The sequence below is a fragment of the Thermobia domestica genome, chromosome 10 (assembly GCF_964235325.1).
Source record: "Thermobia domestica chromosome 10, izTheDome1.hap1.1, whole genome shotgun sequence".
Taxonomy (NCBI): domain Eukaryota; kingdom Metazoa; phylum Arthropoda; class Insecta; order Zygentoma; family Lepismatidae; genus Thermobia; species Thermobia domestica.
This window is the reverse complement of record NC_137463.1, coordinates 194,236,379-194,257,474: the sequence shown is the minus strand read 5'-3', so window position 1 is coordinate 194,257,474 and position 21,096 is coordinate 194,236,379. Positions and strand designations below refer to the sequence as shown.

The 21,096-nt window shown below is 36.0% G+C and overlaps 1 long non-coding RNA gene across 1 annotated transcript in view; it reads right to left on the bottom strand.

Moving 5' to 3' along the window:
* LOC145662921 (uncharacterized) overlaps positions 1 to 21,096 on the bottom strand; it is a 143,457-nt gene that overhangs the window by 100,622 nt on the left and 21,739 nt on the right. The gene's annotated exons all lie outside the window — the stretch shown is intronic.

The following is a 21,096-nucleotide window of genomic DNA, read 5'->3' as shown; positions in this document are numbered from 1 at the left end:
TTCTATGCATTCATGTGCATTCTTGGAGGAAGAGGAGTTAAAGCAGTCTTGAACTTCTTCGACTACACAAAACACACCGTTATTATTATTTAAAAAGCTGAAAGTAGAGGTAGTGTGTGTGCCACGCGGAATTTGGTAGGTCGAGCATATTGCCACGAACTCCCGCAGCCCATCCTAAGTCCTGCATTTCTTCAGTCTTACCAGGTGAATGCTGGAATGGCACCTTCTATAAGGCCAACACAGTTGTTTTCCACATCCTTGTTTCTCCCCTATTTCGGTCTGAGCCTTAGCTAACTAAAGAGTATAAAAATTGAAATTTAATTATTGTCAAAAAATGTCTACATTGCCCAGTTCTCATTTTCGTTGTCCGCCCACCCAGAAACTAGGTCCGCCTCTTTCTGCCCACCCCATCAAGCGTTCCTGGCGCCGTCCCTGTTACCATGTAGTTTAGATTTGTATATATCTATCTACTCCTTTAATTATTTAACCATGATTTATTTTTAATCATCCGTTTCTATATCCTAAACTTAATTGGTAATAATAGGATTGTTTATTTGTAAGCATACTACTAAGTTGAAATCGTGAATGTATCCCATCGGTTACTGTGAATTTTCTGCTGGCGAGGAACAGCAATGGGAATCTTATCCAAACTTCCCTATTAGGAACACAGAGCCTTCTTTCATAATATTATCCCGAATATTGTTTACTCTTTCAGTAGGTTTGTTACTATGGCTACTTTATTGTATATCGGTCAGAATGTTCATATTACCAGATGATTTATCAACACATAATCATAATAATAATAATAATAATAATAATAATAATAATAATAATAATAATAATAATAATAATAATAATAAAAATAATAATAATAATCTGAATTTTAATTTTGGATTAGGATTAGGATTAGGATTAGGATTAGGATTAGGAATTAGATTTCTGGGCTTTCGGCCTCTATGGCCATGTTAGCTCTTCACACATATGAAGGATGACGTCCCCCACACTAACGACGCCCTCGTTAAATAGATATATTTTTAAAAAATATACTACTTTGTATGTATAATTTTGTCGGAAAGAGGAGTGTGAATTTGATTCATCCGACCCCTCTCCCGTATTTAAAAAGCTAACGATGTCAATGGTATTATCCCGCCATTTGCCTGGTATGAATGAGGAAATCCTCACTCAGGAATCCTCACAGGATGGCTGACCTGAAAAAGCTGTTACACCCTTCCGCCCGAGTGTTTTTAGTTGTGGGGTCTATAAATGAATATACATAATTGCAGCTCCATTGACAGAAGGATACCATCAGCTCTAAACTATTTCTTGGGGTCAACCGTTAATATTTGAGTTCTCCTCTAGGAAAATATGAAATATGAAAATTAGGTCCTCCTAGAATTTAAAACCTTAATAAATGTTTTCATTGCTTCAAAGGGCACTAGTTGGCGTTTTACTGCTGTAGGGTTAAGATTAGATTTATTCTTAAGTTGCAAAAATATATTTTATTCAGACGATGGGCAGCAACAGCATTGTCAATTATCTTCAGGTTGGTTTTTATTAAAAAAAAAAAAAAAAATAGTATGCTCATTCCATACTTCACATCTTAAATTGAGAGACAATATTTGACACAACTTAAAGCCTTAAGAATTATGTATTATTTCTTGGGGCCTTGATTATAGACATTTTACTGAAATGAACCCAAATCATTTGACATTTTCGTTTCATTTAAGTTTCATGTATTTACTTTTGTTTAATGTGGTCAATTTACTCTGTCATTCGTTTATATAATACATTCATGCTCTTATTGTGTCGTATTGACTAAAAAAAACTATTTTGATGGTCTCCTCTTCAACGGTGGGAAACTTAAAGGGGGACACTTGGCCCTGTTTCCCCACAAATTACGGCACTGGGTACCTCATCTAAGTGAGCATTGTCCCAAGCAATCTGAGAAACGTAAACTGATACTTCAATTGTATTCTTGTTGATTAATAAATTTAACAGACGATCATCCACTCCAATATCACAAAGGCCATTGTATTGTAGATACGAAATCGTGTATGTCTTTATAAAATTATCTTCCAGCTGTAGTGCGTATATTTGATGGAATACTCGGTAATATTTGAATGCTATATTAGTTATAATGAGAACTCGAATATCAGGTAATATTTTATTGATATTACTGTACTAATCAGGGACGTACACAGGAATTTATTTCGGTGAGGTTCAAATTCAATATGAGGATAAACTATATTAAAATTTGTAAAATCACCTCTAAAATTAGACCAAAGAGCATGGAAAAAATTCCATTAAAATCCTCCTACAATAGGGAAATAATAATAATACAATACAATAGGACGCGGTTGATAGCTTTGGAAAGGTCTGGATCCCCTGATCCCAGTGGTGGTCAGAAATCGGCCCCTGGTCCTGATGCCGCTATTAAACATGGAGCTGTTGGATGCAGATGATGGCGTTGGAATGATCTGGATTCCTTTAGCATATTGGTGATGTCAGAGATCTGACCCGGACCTGAGGCCCCAGAAATAAGGTTCCAATAGTTTGGGCTCGGGTCTCTTCCATTGCTTATTAAATATCATCGTTGTGTTTAGAAGACCCGGACCTTTCCAACGCCACTACCCGCGTCCAACAGCTCTGTTAAAACTTCGGGACTCCATTTCTAGGGTCTCATGATCGAGGTCCGATTTCTGACATCACCACTGTGCTCAGGGGACCTGAACCATTCCAACAACACCATCCGCGTCCATCAACTCGATGTCTAACACAGTTTCTCTACCGTATGAGAATCGGCCCAATTCTCTTTACAGGAAAGTCGAAGTTTCTGGGGTCCGGACCCTCAGGACTCGCTGGTACTGATGTTCGCATATAGATGATTCTAATAGCCTCAAGGGTATTGTGAACGTCAGTTATGTAATGCTAAAATTTTATGGTAGATATATGCTAGACCGTTTTTAGTAATACAGCATAGGGTCCATACCTATCCCCGTATACGCTTTCTCTTTCGTAAATTTGAGATAAAAATACGCTAGACTATAAAAATATCAGCTGTATATACGTCGTGTATTCCCGTATACTTCCTATTACATCCCTGGTGAAAGTCAAATTTGAAACTTCGTAAGTTATTTTAACAACTTCTTTGCGCATTCTTTGTTTGGTACTTGGTGTTTTGGAATCTTGTGTTAATTACATTCCGTTCTTAATCCCTTTTCTTCATTTGAGTGGCATTTTCTCTTTCTTCTCTGATAATAATAATAATAATAATAATAACAAAAGACCTTAACGTTCAGCTTGAGATGTTCTGCGTGATATTTCACTTGTCAAACCGTCCACAAGGTCATTTCACGCTGCTTATGCAATTAACTTATACTCGTACACACATATATGTGTCGAGAACATGTCTGAATACATCTGTGAAAGAAATCCCACATTCCTTCGTTTTACTTTTCGTAAGTTCTCGAGAAGAATGTTACGTAACACCCTCCTCCATGTCAAGAAACGAGAGAAATATGATTGTATTGTTAAAATATATCAGATCATATAGCTACTTATGTGAACCTTTGTTGCTCGCATACATGCATGCAATTTTGTGATAAATATTCTTTTTTACTTTCTTTTCTTTTATCAAGGATATCACTCTCTGCTAGTACGTGTAGCTTTCTATTGTGTGAATAAGTTTAAATTGGATTCTTAAATGGGAATATACTTAGATTCAACTTTCCTTGACATTAATGACTATGTGCAGTTGATAGCAATTAGTGTATATTTGATATACAAGCGGTTATGATTTACTACCATGGATATTGTTAATTGATATTTTCTCTGGCGGTCTTATATTGACGCGATTGATCCGGCGAGTCACACAATTTCAAAAAAGAATGCATTTTTTTTAAATATGTTTTTTAAATTGTAAAATGTTGTGGATTTTTTAAATGGTATTTTTCATGCTGATTTTTAGCCAATCTTTTGCCATCGGATACTCCTTAGAATCATTTTCATGTAAAAATCTTAAATAGTGGTACTACTGATTTTTCCAGTGCTTTAGTCCCAAACGTCGACTCGACCTTTACAAGTCTAGGATAACCACTTTAGGGGTTGTTCACATATTAAGTAACATAGCAAAGGGGAGAGAGGGGTTCGGCCTTGCGTTACGAAGTGTGACAAAGGGAGACGAAGGGGTTCACGACTAAGTTACGTAACGAATTTTTTTGCAGTATTTTTTAAAAATTTTATTAGGTTTATATACAATCTTTTAAACAAATAATTTAGAAGAATTTGAAAAGGGATGAACTGGAGTACAAAGTCCAAAGAAATTTTCGAAAGCTTCTTCACAAACAAGATGTCCCTGCTTCTCCACGTGTGCAGCTAATGTCGAATCATTCATCGACGAGATCTCTACATCACCGACACTGGCGAACTTCAAATACAGGAAGCATCTTAGATCTCCTGTCGGTAGAAGAGGTCGGTGTCAGTTCTTTGGATCCTGTTTCACCTGCAACTTCCGGCGCTTCTTCCTCCTTGTCAATCATGATCACCTAAAAGAATGGGTGGAATCTCCTTAGGAAAACGGCAATATGTAATATCGAAGAATTAAGACTGATTAATTACACGACCTTATGGGGTTAAAATATTATTGCAGTAATTACCATTTTCTAATAATTTGATTTGTTAGCGAAAAATACACTACAAATTTATTCAGCATACAAGCATTTTGTAATAAAAAGTTCTGCCATTAAAATTAGTTTTCTATGTAATAACTCCCAAAATAAGCAAAATTGATTAAAAAGCTCAAAAACCTTTACATGACAAAGGGGGGAGGGGTTTGGCTTTGCGCTACGAAGTGTGTCAAGGGTAGGAAGGGAGTAAAATTGGACAAAAATAGTGTTACGTAATATGTGAACGGTCCCTTATTTCAGTCGTCGCACGGAGCTGGGAAGTAGAATGTTTAGAACTGCTTGTCATGGTAACGACAACAATGTAAGTCAATACCATTATTTCTACATCACTATTGAAAAGTGTTGCCCATTTAATTCTGTCCATTACCATAAGACAATTGGCAGTGAAACTGTCATACAAATTTAGCCTTTCTAGCTATTTTCTCATTTGTCAATCATTATATTGGTCTATTATATTTTACGTCATGGATTCCCTTAAATATACATGTTATTGAATTCTATCCTCTTCACATACGTATCGTTCAACACGTTTTAAACAATGCAATGCAATTAATAGGTAGTTGCATACGTTGGTTTTGATATGGGTGAAAAGAAAGTGTGCGTAACTGAAGTTAAGTTTGAATTTTACTTATAAATTCCCTCGACACACATTTATTCCTTTGCTCTGGATGTAGTTCATTTGCAGCATTTCTACAATTAAACGAAAAATTATTATATGTAGCAGCGATTCTCAACCTATGGTTCGCAACCTATTGGTAAAGTAATGAGTGAACCTGCGGGTCGTGAAATTCTTGTATCAGACTTGGATTACTTCACATAATTTAGCAATGTTTAAGAGAGTATGGAATGGACATTTTGAAATTTAAGACAAAGCATCAAGTAGCTAATATCACTCTTCACTTTATGATTGGGTGAGACAAGATTATGTTCTTGAATTCAAGTGAAACTGAAGTTGACGCATTTTTAGAATTAAGAGTTAAGTGAATCATAATTGATACGGATTACAAAGAAAAAGACATCCATGTGTCATGTTTATTGGTATAAAAATGTCTGTTTTGTATCTAAAATCTCATAAGAACTTTTGATATTCTTCTGGGTTCCCTGAAGCTCGAGTGGGTCAAGATGTGGGCGCCGATCCTGGGGGACCGAGAGGAACTAGCTCTCTCTAAACTTTGCTAGGGCCCCTTTAGAATCTGGATATGTTTATTCCGACCTCTGCTTAAATATATGATAATCAAGCATACATACCTAAATGCTCCCCCTTCCAACCCCAAAGCTATACAGAAATCGGCCGCTAGTCTCAGAATGAGAAAGATTCAGAATTGAAGGTCTTGAATATGGGGTTGTGAAATGTTTATAGGATTTTGAATTGTAGTGTAACTGTCATAAGTTGCTGAAAGCTGAATGGAATTTAATGAACTAAAACCCATAACCAGGACAGGTCTGTCTACTATAGAATCCCAGTATAATATAAAAGTTCGTAGTTTTGGGCTGATAAAGTCTTCGAAGGCAACATGACCTCTGTCTTCGTTGTCGAATACGCGTCTGTCTCTACAAGAACACCTCTAGACGATAGAAAAAGTTGAAATCAGTGAACAAAGTCTGACGAGTGGCGGATAGGGCAGTGTTTCGCATCGCAATACATGTAACGTTTGCAGTGCTGTTTATTCATATTATTATAATGCAACTTGATAAGAATTTTTCTGTTGATCAGTGCTTAACATAAACATTATAGTTTTTGGTAGATTTTGTCAATTTCTTGAATTATTGAAGTTGCCTAGATTGAGTAAGCTGTAGTGGATTACTATAACCATGAAGCACCTTACAGCCATTATATATTTCTTCGAATATAACGTCGGAGTTAGAAACATTTTATGAACACAAGTGCTACCCAACGACTAATAAAATGTTTCTGTTAAAAGCAAGATTAAGTTTACCTCGTACGTGTCAGTGTGTGTAAAATACAAGGGCGCCGATTTCTCTGTAACTTTGGGGAGCCCATTCACCAAAAAATCAATAAAAATACATATTCATAAAAATACATGGGGGCCCACTTGAGCTTTAGGGAGACCCGGGCCCCCTCGGCCCTTCAGGATCGGCGCTCTTGGTAAAATAGATTACTTTTATATCCCAAGAGCAATGGCAGATAGAGCAGAATTCAAAACGCCTTCTTTGGCGCTGGTTGAATTTATTCATCTTTTCACCTGTTTTAATTTCCCCAAATGGTCGAATGACCAAGCAGAATTCCTGTGTAATCTCTCCTGCCATTTTCTGTAAATCTGTTTCTGAAATCACCTTCAATTCGTAGTCGCTAATAACCAGGGGTAAAAGTGGATCTGAAAAGGTAGGGGGATGCATGACGTCATGCCGTCCCCCGTGCTTATCTTTGCCCATTGTAATTGTTAGAAAGTGGGGGACACGACGGATATTCCATGGAAGCGGGAAGACGACGTCCCCCCGCGTTACCCTACACTTTTACCCTTGCTAGTAACAGAACGAGACCCGTGGCCTTTCCTATCTTCCAAACATGGTACTACTAAAAATTTTTCGGAACGACGTTGCATTATATATTCGCTCACACTGTCTTAATTTATCCTGAGCATTGATTAATGTTTCGAACTATTTGATTCATCTGTGACCGAGTTTAAATACGTTGAAGTAGATTTTGCGCACAGATATTTCCTATAATGTAATATAACACACAGAACATAAGCTTTCAAATGATACTAACAAGATGTACAAAACATGTTTTATAGCCAGAGTTATGTGTCAAGTGAAAGAATCGTAATTTTTGCATTAAATTTCTGCAATCCAACCCAGTAGACCATAGCAATATCCTATTAGTTATGCAGTCCATCAGAAAATGAAGTCCTTGGAAGACTCAAGAAAAATTATCACTTCATTGTGCGCCGCACGAGTCATGCTGGATTAAGTCACGAGCCATCATTGCTATTTCTAAATTCAATATTACTTATGTATTAACGATACTGAAGTACCTGTGCCATGTTTTTACTCAACTGAAAGCAATCTAATAAGGGTAGAAATCCCAGTAACAAACACGTTGAGATCAATGTGCTGACAACACTTCACTCAACTAAAATCTGTCTAGCAGCTTTAGAAACCTTAGTAGAGCCTGTCTAGTTCAACTGTGCCCTTGCTGGCGCTGTTATCGATATGTGATTGTCCGTACCTCCCTCGAACGAGGAGGGACAGGTTGCTGCGGCCGAGATCTTTCAATTGTTGAATGCGGGAGCGTTGCTACAACAAATTATTTCATGGACTCCACTGTGCTTCGTCATGTTAGTCACTTTAAGTAGCCTATGATCTTCACTCGTCAAGACCAAACGACTGAATGACAACCTGGCAACACAGCTGAAGTCATTCACTTCTTTTCCCTAAGCAAAGGGAAGGTTTCGTCCGCCAGAGGCTGGCGGGGATGGGGGCGAAGTTTAGTTCGCATAGTTTCCGAGGGCACAAGTGGAATAGACAGGCTCTAGCAATTGCGTTGGGACAGATGTTTTGACCACACATTGTTCAACTGAAAGCCGTCTGATAGACTTAAAAATCAAGTGACAATCGCATTTGTTTAATTTCCTGATCATACATCACTCAGCTAAATTTCATTTGTTAGACCATAGTTCGGGGTTGTAACGTTAGGACATTTATTATTATTATTATTATTATTATTATTATTATTATTATTATTATTATTATTATTATTATTATTATTATTGTATTGGTAAATAAAGTACAGGGTGCTGATTTTACGAATTGGATTCTAAAAATAGACCCTAAACTTTAAATCAGCTAACGTACCAACGACTTCTCCAATGGGAGTCGAGTCTAGAAGCATGGGATTCCAATTGCCACAGAGAGTCGCATGCATTTTCGTGTCCATTTTGTTAAGAATATTGGTCAGTGACTACGAATATGTGAAAATTTTCAAGTAACATAATAAACAAAATACCCACTGATAAGCAAGATTCGTATCAATTAACTAATAAATTAAATATACAGGGTGTTTCAAAACAACAGCGACAACGTTTGAGATGTGATTCCTGACACTAAAGTATAGACCAACCAATCTGGGTGCACAAATGCTTCCTTTTGCTTCGTAGGCTACCGAATATATGAAGAAAATGATCTTTAAAGGTCCATAACTTCAAAACTATGGGACCTACCATAGTCGGGTCAAGATTCCATTTAGGAACTAATATGTACCCTGTCTAAATATCCATGTTTCAGAATCCTGTGGTACTTCCACTACAATTTTTATATAGGTACTTGGTGAGTACTTCACATTATATACCTGTAGTCAAACTATCTGTATTTGTGTGAGTACTGCAGGATTCAGAAACACGTATTTTTGGATAGTGCGCATATTAGTTCCTAAATAAAATTTTGACCTGACTACGGTTGGTCCCAAAGTTTTGGAGCTATGGACCTTTAAAGTTCATTTTTTTTCATGTTTTCGGCAGCCTGTAACTCCGAAAGGAAGCATTTATACACCGAGGTTGGTCTATACTTTATGTCTCATCTTGGTGTTAGGAATCACCTCCCAAACGTTGTCGTTGTTGTTTTGTAATACCCTATTTGTATACTTCTGCCTAATTAGAAAAGAACATACGGCCCTGGTGGCTCAGTGGTAGAGCATTCACCTCTGGTGCTTGTGGTCCCGGGTCCGATCTCAGCCCCTGCCAAGTGAACTTTGTGCTGGACAAATACCGTGTGCATGGGTTTCCCTCGGAGTTCTCCCGTTTCCTCCCACTTTCTTCATTCCACCATTTCATTCATTACTCATCATCACCGTCTCCTTTAGCCTAACCGGCATAACGGTGGGACGTAAAACTCAAAGATTTCATTTCATTTCATTTTAGAAAAGAACATGTAACAGTGTCACGCGTACCACGTGAAGAAGATATTTTTGTATAGTATGATAATGTATCAGTTATTGTTTAAACCAGAAATAGACCCTAGTAGTAGATTTATACCACTTCCGTGTTTATTAGATAGCTTAGAGTGGAGATACAATATATTCTTGGGGTGCTTAATTGATTATATAAAACCGTTTCTCACTATCTATTGCCGTTCTCATTCTATAACAATCAACGTTGAAACCGGAAGTGGTCGATTTCTACTACATCTGGTCTGAATTGTACTTAACAAAGATGTTATCTGCTCTTAGAATGTTAAATCGACTCCATAAAACCATTTCTTGTAATGTCTAAGGGTTTTTATGAAACCAGAAGTCGTAGACCCCCTTTCTGGTTTCATTAGAGATTAGAGTGGACATGGAATATATTCTTGTAACCCTTTATTGATTAAGAACTACTGCTTCTCGCTATCTATTACGATTTTCACTATATAACAATCTATTTTAAAACAGGAAGTGGTTGGTTGCTACCACTTCTGGTTTGAATAGGACGTTAAAAAAATAGAGAAGATGGTATATACATATTAAAATGCTAAATCGATTCGAAACAAAAATGTTTCTCGCTATCTGTTATCGTTTCTAGTCTATATACTGTAAATCAATTTGAAACCGGAAATTGTAGTTGATTTGTACCGCTTCCAGTTTAAGTAGAGAGTTAGTATAGAGATGTAATCTATCTTCGGGATGGTTAACCGATTGCAGAAAACTACATTTCTCTAACTATTACTGTTTGCGCACTCTAGCGATCAATGTCAAAAGCGAAATGGTTAATTTCTACCTCCTCTGGTTTGAGTATCAGTTTCGAAATTAGGAACTAGGATCCTAACATCTGGCCCTGTACATTTTCACCAAATTTGGTGATGATTGGTCAAATATTGCTTGAGACTTTTCTGGTCTGCCGGGCGGAATGACCGATTGGGCAAATACGAGTATATAAAGAAGTTTTGGTAAACCAAACTCCTTAAGAAGATGCTTATAGCAGTTTTATTACAAATAAATTGTAAAAAGTAATAAAAGTTGCCATTTTCTACCTCCGCACTTGCCCTTTGAGAAGCAGTTTATGTAATGTTCTCATGATGAAAATGTCTTTAAAAAAACTTGAAAAAGAAAAGAAAACAATAATTTATGCCTTAAAATATTCTTCACTTCGCTTTCTTTCTGTCTGCATTCGATGCTTGTGGATGGTTTGTATGCCAGGCAAGAGAGGAGGTGGAGAAAAGATCAACTGAACAACAGCGATATTCCCAATACCAGGGGGTAAAAGTGAAGGGAAACGCGGGGGGACACCGTTCCCCCGCTTCCAGAAAATATCCATGGCGTCCCCCGACTTTCTAAAAATTTACTATGGGCAAAGATTGGCACGAAGAACGGCATGACGTCATGCGTCCCCCTACCTTTTCAGAACCATTTTTACCCCTGCCCAATAGTACATTTACTATTCTGAGCAGATATGTTTAAGCCAAAAGAAGAATTGTAAATTCCACTAGTTTCTTAACTTCAGGAGTCAAACCAAGTCTTTCATGCCCTAGAGGTTAGTCTCATAGATACATTTCACTCAAGGAAATTGCATACCATTGATATGATGTAACTTGTTTGTGTTCTGCGGAACATTACTACCGTATGTCCACTTTCTAACACCAACTAAATACATTAATATCTATTTATGCACATTATTCTCAATTTTTTAAAAATTGTTTTCATGAAAATTCACTTGAAATAACATTTGCACGGTTGAAAGAAAACCAAAGAATTGAATTTTGGTTTTGAAAACCGAATCCATTAATCGATTTTGAAAGCGAAAATTGATTTTGAGAAATTGAAACTGAAAAATAGTTTGTAAAACCGAAAATCGATTTTGACAGAATTAGTAAGAGCTCGAGGGTTTATGCAAGTTTCGTTTAATATTCAAAATTCCAAGAATCATGCTACAAATTTAAAAGAATGAAACGCAATTCATAGTTACATAACTAAAAAACATAAAATCATTCACCTAATAAGCTTGCTATCTAACAATAGTTTTCATAATTATACTTCGACATTGATACTTCCTGTGTTGGAAACAATTAAATACTTGTTAATTCATATTTATTATTTCTTGCCTTGAATCTTCATTCATAACGAGTTCTTCGTTTTTTTCTCGTCATTCATAAAATGAGAATAAAAGATACTCATTATCCACACGTGACTACTTTTTTAATTGAAGGTTTCGCTTCTTTTAATAACACGTATATTCTAAGTGGCGAAATGTAGGATACCTAGGATAGAAAGTGACCAACCCTCTCTAAACTTTGCTAAGGCCCCTTTAGAATCTGGATATGCTTGTTTGGACCTCTGCTTGAATATATGATAATCAAGCATACATAACTAAATTCTCCCCCCTCCCCCCAAAGCTATACAGAAATCGGCCGCTAGTCCCAGACTGAGAAAGGTTGAGAATTGAAGGTCTTGAATATGAGGTTGTAAAGTGTTTATAGGATTTTGAATTTTAGTGTAATTGCCTACGTTGCTGGAAGCTGAATGGAATTAAATGAACTAAAAACCATAACCAGGACAGGTCTGTCTACCATAGAATCCCAGTAATATAAAAGTTTGTAGTTCTGGGCTGATAAAGTCTTCGAAGGTAACATGACCTCTGTCTTCGTTGTCGAACATGCGTCTCTACAAGAATAGCTTTAGACGATAGAAAAAGTTGAAATCAGTGAACGAAGTCTGACGAGTGGCGGATAGGGCAGTATTTCGCATCCCAATACATGTAATTTTTACAGTGCTGCTTATTCATATTATTATAATGCAACTTGATAAGAATTTTTCTGTTGATCAATATTTAACATAAACATTACAGTTTTTGGTAGATTTTGTCAATTTCTTGAATTATTGAAGTTGCCAAATTGAGTAAGCAGTATTGGATTAGTATAGCCTTGAAGCACCTTACAGCCATTATATACCTATTTCTTCGAATGTAACGTCGGAGTTAGAAACATTTTATGAACATAAGTGCTACCCAACAATTAATAAAATGTTTCTGTTAAAAGCAAGATTAAGTTTATCTCGTACGTGTCAGTGTGTGTAAAATAAATCACTTTTATATCGCAAGAGCAATTACAGATAGAGCAGGGTTCAAAACGCCTTCTTGGGCGCTGGTTGAATTTATTCATCTTTTCCCCTGTTCTAATTTCCCCAAATGGTCTAATGATCAAGCAGAGTTCCTATGTAACCTCTTCTGCCATTTTCCGCAAATCTGTTTCGGAAATCACCTTCAATTCGTAGTCACTAATAACAGAACGAGACTCGTGCCCTTTCCTATCTTCCAAGCATGATACCACTAAAGAATTTTCGGAACGTCGTTGCATTATATACTCACTCTACTTTCTTAATTTATCCCGCGCATTGATTAATGTTTCGAACTGTTTGATTCATCTGTGACCGAGTTTAAATACATTGAAGTAGATTTTGCGCACAGATATTTCCTCTAATGTAATATAACACGCAGAACATAAGCTTTCAAATGATACTAACAAGATGTACAAAACATGTTTTATAGCCAGAGTTATGTGTTAAATGAAAGAATCGTAATTTTTGCATTAAATTTGTGCAATCCAACCCAGTAGACCACAGAAATATACTATTAGTTACGCAGTCCATCAGAAAATGAAGTCCTTGGAAAACTCAAGAAAAATTATTACTTCATTATGCGCCGCACGAGTCATGCTGGATTAAATCACGAGCCACCACTGCTATTTCTAAATTCAATATTACTTATGTATTAACGATATTGACTGAAAGTATTTGAGAACAAGATCCTGAGACGAATATTCGGACCCAAGAGGAACTGGAATGGGGAATGGCGGAAACTTCATAACGAGGAACTACATAATTTATATGGTTTACCCAACATTGTTTAGGTCGTGAAGTCTAGGAGGCTTCGGTGGGCGGGTCATGTAGCTAGAATGGAAGAAAGTAGAAACGCTTTCAAAGTCTTGACTGGAAGACCAATCGGAAAACGACCATTAGGAAGACCTAGGCGCAGATGGGAGGACAATATTAAGATGGATCTCGCAGAGATTGGAATACAAAGTAGAAACTGGATGCAGTTAGCTAAGGATAGAAGTCAGTGGAGAGCTTTTGTGAACGCGGCATTGAACCTCCGGGTTCCATAGGCCATAGAGTTAGTTAGTTAGTTATTAACGATATTGAGATACATGTGCCATTTTTTTACTCAACCAAAAGTAATATGATAAACGTAGAAATCCCAGTAACAAGCACGTTGAGATCAATGTGCTGACAACATTTCACTCAACTAAAATCCGTCTAGTAGGCTTAGAAACCTTAGTAGCAATTGCGTTGGGATCGATTTTTTGACCACACATTACTCAACTGAAAGCCATCTAATAGCTTAGAAATCCAATGACAATCGCATTTGTTCAATTTCCTGATCATGTATCACTCAGCTGAATTTCATTTGTTAGACCATAGGTCGGAGCTGTAACTTAAGGGAATTATTATTATTATTATTATTATTATTATTATTATTATTATTATTATTATTATTATTATTATTATTATTATTATTATTGATAAATGAACTACAGCGTGATGATTTTACGAATTGGATTCTGAAAAAAGATCCTAAACTTCAAATCAGCGAACGTACCAACGACTTCCCCAGTGGGAGTAGAATCTGGAAGCATGGGATACCTTAGTAGCAATTGCGTTGGGATCGATGTTTTGACCACACATTACTCAACTGAAAGCCATCTGATAGCTTAGAAATCCAATGACAATCGCATTTGTTCAATTTCCTGATCATGTATTACTTAGCTGAATTTCATTTGTTAGACCATAGGTTGGGGCTGTAACTTTAGGGAATTATTATTATTATTATTATTATTATTATTATTATTATTATTATTATTATTATTATTATTATTATTATTATTATTATTATTATTGATAAATGAACTAGCGTAATGATATTACGATTTGGGTTCTGAAAAAAAAGACCCTAAACTTCAAATCAGCGGACGTACCAACGACTTACCCAGTGGGAGTCGATTCTAGAAGCATGGGATCCAAATTGCCACAGAGAGTCGCATGCATTTTCATGTCCATTTCGTTAAAAATATTAGTCACTGACTATGAATATCTGAAACTTTTCGAGTAACATAGTAAATAAAATACCCACTGATAAGCAAGATTCGTATCAATTAACTAATAAATTAAATATACATGGTGTTTCAAAACAACAACGACAACATTTGGGATGTGATTCCTGACAGTAAAGTATAGACCAACCAACCTGGGTGCACAAATGCTTCCTTTTGCTTCGTAGGCTGCCGAAAATATAAAGAAAATGAACTTTAAAGGTCCATAGCTTCAAAACTATGGGACCTACCATAGTCGGGTCAAGATTCCATTTAGGAACTAATATATACCCTGTCTAAATATCCATATTTCAGAAACCTGTGGTACTTCCACTACAATTTTTATATAGGTAATTGGTGAGTACTTCACATTATATACCTGTAGCCAAATTATCTCTATTTGTGTGAGTACCGCAGGATTCAGAAACACATATTTTTGGATAGTGCACATATTAGTTCCTAAATAAAATTTTGACCCGACTAAGGTTGGTCCCGAAGATTTGGAGCTATAGACCTTCAAAGTTCTTTTTTTTTTTTCATGTTTTCGGCAGCCTATAATTCCGAAAGGAAGCATTTATACACCGAGGTTGGTCTATATTTTGTCTCATTTTGGTGTTAGGAATCACCTCCCAAACGTTGTCGTTGTTGTTTTGTAATATTCTTGGGGTGCTTAGTTGATTACATAAAACCGTTTCTCACTATCTGTTGCCGTTTTCATTCTATAACAATCAACGTTGAAACCGGAAGTCGTTGATTTCTACCACCTCTGGTCTCCATAGTACTTAACAAAGATACTGCCTGCTCTTAGAATGTTAAATCGACTCCATAACATCATTTCTTGTAATGTCTAAGGGTTTTTATGAAACCAGAAGTCGTAGTGAATTTCTACCCCCTTTCTGGTTTCATTAGAGATTAGAGTGGACATGGAATATATTCTTGTAACCCTTTATTGATTATAAACTACTTCTTCTCGCTATCTATTACGATTTTCACTCTACAACAATCAATTTTAAAACTGGAAATGGTTGGTTACTACCACTTCTGGTTTGAATAGGACGTTAATAGAGAAGATGGTACATATTATTAAAATGCTAAATCGATTCAAAAAAACTGTTTCTCCCTATCTGTTATCGTTTCTAGTCTATAAATCAATTTGAAACCGGAAATTGTAGTTGATTTGTACCGCTTCCAGTTTTAGTAGAGTTAGTATAGAGAGTTAATCTATTTTCGAAATGGTTAACCGATTGCAGAAAACTACATTTCTCTAACTATTACTGCTTACGCACTCTAGCGATCAATGTCAAAAGCGAAATGGTTAATTTCTACCTCCTCTGGTTTGAGTATCAGCTTCGAAAGTAGAAAGGAACTAGGCTCCTAACATTTGGCCCTGTACATTTTCACCAAATTTGGTGATGATTGGTCAAATATTGCTTGAGACTTTTCTGGTCTGCCGGGCGGAATGACCGACGGTGTAAATATATCAAGAAGTTTTGATAAACCAAACTCCTTAAGAAGATGCTTATAGCAGTTTCCTTACAAATAAATTGTAAAAAGTAATAAAAGTTGCCATTTTCTACCTCTGCACTTGCCCTTTGAGAAGCAGTTTTTGTAGTGTTCTCATGAAGAAAATGTGTTTAAAAATACTTGAAAAAGAAAACAATTACTTGTGCCTTAAAGCATTCTTCACTTCGCTTTCTTTCTGTCTGCATTCGATGCTTGTGGATGGTTTGTATGCAAGAGAGGAGGTGGAGAAAAGATCAACTGAACAACAGCGATATTCCCAATAGCAGGGGTAAAAGTGAGGGGAAACGCGGGGGGACACCGTTCCCCCGCTTCCAGAAAATATCCATGGCGTCCCCCCACTTTCTAAAAAGATTACAATGGGCAAAGATTGGCACGAAGAACGGCATGACGTCATGCGTCTCCCTACCTTTTCAGAACCATTTTTACCCCTGCCCAATAGTACATTTTATATTCTGAGCACATATGTTTAAGCCAAAAGAATAATTGTAAATTCCACCAATGTCCCAACTTCAGGAGTCAAACCAAGCCTTTCATGCCCTAGAGGTTAGTCTCATAGATACATTTCTTTCAAGGAAATTGCATACCATTGATATGATGTAACTTGTTTGTGTTTTGCGGAACATTACTACCGTATGTCCACTTTGTAGCATAAACTAAATACACTAAGATCTATTTATGCACATTATTCTCAATTTTTTTAAAACTTGTCATGAAAATTCACTTTAAATAACATTCGCACGGTAAAAAGAAGACCAAAAAATTGAATTTTGGTTTTGAAAACCGAATCCATTAATCGATTTTGAAAGCGAAAATTGATTTTGAGAAATCGAAATTGAAAACCAGTTTGGAAAACCGAAAATTGATTTTGACAGAATTGATAAGAACGCGAGCGTTTAGGTAAGTTTCGTTTAATATTCAAAATTCCAAGAATCATGCTACAAATTTAAAAGAATGAAACGCAATTCATCGTTACATAACTAAAACCATAAAATCATTCACCTAATAAGCTTGCTATGTAACAATAGTTTTCATAATTATACTTCGACATTGATACTTCCTGTGTTGAAAACAATTAAATACTTGTTAATTCATATTTATTATTTCTTGCCTTGAATCTTCATTCATAACGAGTTCATCTTTTTTTTTTTCTCGTCATTCATAAAATGGGAATAAAAGATACTCATTATCCACACGTGACTACTTTTTTAATTGAAGGTTTCGCTTCTTTTAATAACACGTATATTCTAAGTGGCGAAATGTAGGATAATTGTCTTTATTTTTTTAAAAAAAATCAACAAAAAGATACTTTTGAAAGTGTGATAATTTCATAATAAATGGCTCAATCTTTCATACAACGTATTACTTTCAACATCAAAGCACTGTATTCACTTATTCGACTTAGTTGTACACCTATTTGGCTTTCTGCAGTTGCCACTATTTCGATTAGACTACATCGAATCCGATCCTTGGATACTGTTAAATTATTTTCACCAAACCAAATTTGAATATTACTTGTCGATTTGTTTTCCTGTGGTCAATTTGAAATTGACCGATAATTTTATATGTCGAAGCGGACAGCTTACATTGTATATTTGTAATTTTGGGTCATAAGTTATTCTAAATATGTACTAGGCTGGCTGATGTTTACTATCAGAAGAAGAGAAAGAAATGTTTTAAATAATATGATTGTCGATAATGTTAATATATAAAGATATGCAAATGTTTTTAAAAAATAATAAGATTTTGGATAGCAGGTTGTCAGGGGCAACCAGATACATAATTATAAATAAATGGAATCAAAATAAGGGACGGAGTGTGTATTATTTAATGGCTCAAATTTATTACAAAAGGAACCAATGATTTAGTCGATGTAAGCTATTGCAACAATTTGTCGCCTTATAGCAGAGTAATTACAAGATGAAATTAAAATAACATTAACAATGAAAAAAATGATGGGTGACAGCAGGTGGCATTTTTGCCGATCCCAAACGTTTCAGCATTCTTGCCAATTTGATGTTGAGAACATAATCCAAACAACCCCTGCGGGGCTTCTAACCCGTTCCTACTACTACTACTACTACTACAACTACTACTACATTAGCTGTGGATCTATATAGTACAAGGGCAAACGTACTACTACTACATTTGCTGTGGATCTATATAGTACAAGGGCAAACTTATTTTAATGAAAGAAGTTTAATGAAAATTTTAAAACAATGATCGTTAAATCACTTTTTGAATATTATTTTTAATCTTATTTTAACGAAAGAAGTGTTATAAACATTTTTAAAGGTAGTAAAAAAAACTGTCCGTAGGCAGGATTCGAACCCTCGCCAAAAACATTTTCGTTACTAGCATGCTACGCTAGACCACTCGGCCACCAGAGCCGACAACAATTCTCGTTTACTTTGTGCTATATGTAGATCATGTCTTGTGATATCGCATCTGTATCTACCAATCAGATCAGAGGATATGCTGAAACGTTTGGGATCCGCAAATATGCCAGCAGGTGTGGAAATGCGGAAGTGCGCTAGGAATATTATATGGTTATAATTGCCTATAATCCATTTAGTTATAATTCTACATGTTTTTCAATTTCGAAACAAAGGCTTTTATTGATCAGGCGCTTGTATCTATTACTTAGTTCTGAAATTTCATTTCCATTCCTGGGTAACATAATGGATTTTGAGAAGAAAATATTTAAAACCATACTATCCTGCAATGCTATGAAGAAAACAATCAATCGAAGATCAACAATCCTCAAAACAACCGTAAAATACGCCAACTCGTTGTTAACGAACCTGTAATCTAGGGGTTCCCAACCGTGAAGAGGGGAGTTTGTGAACAACTAACAAGGAACCCCAAGCTATTGAGAAAAATAAAATATATTCGTAACTACACGTAAGAATATTACGAACATTGTAACGAAGGGGCATACACATCTACATACACATAATAACTATTGACTAAGAACTTCCGCTCCATTAAGAGCAAAGCTAGTAAAGGAATAATAATGTACTACTAAATGGTATGCGGAAACTTTGCTGAAAATTAATATAAACTGGTGAGAATTAATAATAATAATTGCGCTGAGAACAATTAAAAGTAAAAATACAGGACTTGGTCGTATAATCTAGTGATATGAATATAAAAGTATACAATAAAATGAAGTCGGAAAACGATTATATTTATTACGCCAATTAAATATGAAATGTGAGAATTACAAAATACTTTTAAAAAGGAAGTCATCGTCTACTTTTAAAACCTATTTGTAAGTCAAGACAAATAAAATAAAATTAATGATACTATATAACCAGTGGTGGATTAACACATAGGCACAGTAGGCACGTGCCTAGGGCGCCAGCGCTGAAGGGGCGCCCAAGAAAAAATATATATTTAAAAATCAGTTACCGGTATTGAGAAATCGGACTTTGTTTACAAAATTCACTTGATAGACTTATTTTATAGTTTTAGAATAAAGCACTAATCTAATGTTGCACTTGCACTTTATTTTTTAAAAGCGGTGTTCAATTTTCGTGGCAATCAGGCACCGATTTCATTTGCAGGCCCGTATCCAAAGGGGGTCTAGGGGGTCCGGGCTCCCCCTAAATTTTTACTGGCCCCCTCTAAAATTTTCACGGTAGGCTTGAAAATGAACTATAATATGGGATGAACTAATATTTTTGGATCGGGCCCCCCTAACTTACACCGGGCCCCCTCTACATTTTCGGGCTGGCTACTGGCCTGTTCATTTGCACATCGTATTCGCTTCCTTTCTGTTCTCTAGCAGATTAAAAAACTAAACAGAGGGCGCTGTCGACTTAGATTTTAAAGAAATTGTGAAATGGTTGAAGGAAGCCAAGTATTACTTCATCATTGTTAATTCCACATCTGATATTGCACATATACTTAGATGGGCTTACTTTTGTGATTATGATGAAACAGCAGAAAGATTTATTGAGTACCCAGGACACAAATCTTGTGTGAGAAGTTAACACAAGTCGTGCTGACAGAAATTCTAAATCTTGGACTTGATATAAAACACTGCAGAGAAAAAGCCACTATAATGCTAACAACATATCAGGAGCTTACGCTGGATTACAGGCAAGAATTAAAGATGTTAGTCCTTTGGCGATACATATCCTGTTTTGCGCATTCCCTAGATCTTGTCGCTGAGTCTTGTCGTGACGCTTTTCGCTTTTTGGTTTACTGCAGAACCTATATAACTTCAGGCAGAAGGTGGGCATTTCTACTAAAATATTTGAATCCAGGATCAACTGTTCTGAAAAGCTTGGGCCTATCATCAACTCGTTGGTCAGCAAGGACAGATGCGTGTAAAGCACTTTCCACAAGGTACAGTGAAATTGTGGTGCTTTAGACCAAATTGCAAGTGACAACAATGAAAAAATCACAAAACTCAAAGTGAATGCTGATGATTACTGGCGAAAACTACAACAGTTATAATGTTTGATTTATGTAATGTGATGAACGGAGTTTTTGTATACTGGAATGTATATATTTTAAACATGAGTTTGCTTGTGTTTTATGAGAAGTGCATATGTGTATGTTGGAGAGGGGGCGCTTTATGTCAGAGTGTCTAGCGGCGTCAGAAACCTCAATCCGCCCCTGACTATAACTCCCCTATATCCATATAATAATTAGCGTACGTGACTTTAGTGTGGAAGACTGGTTTGACTTCCAGTGTGGTTCGGATCCCAAAACTGTCGGTCCGTGCTGAAAGGGACACCAAACTCAAATTCAACCAAAAAGTCTTATATAACAAAACACAAAAGATCAGATTAATTCTAACAAT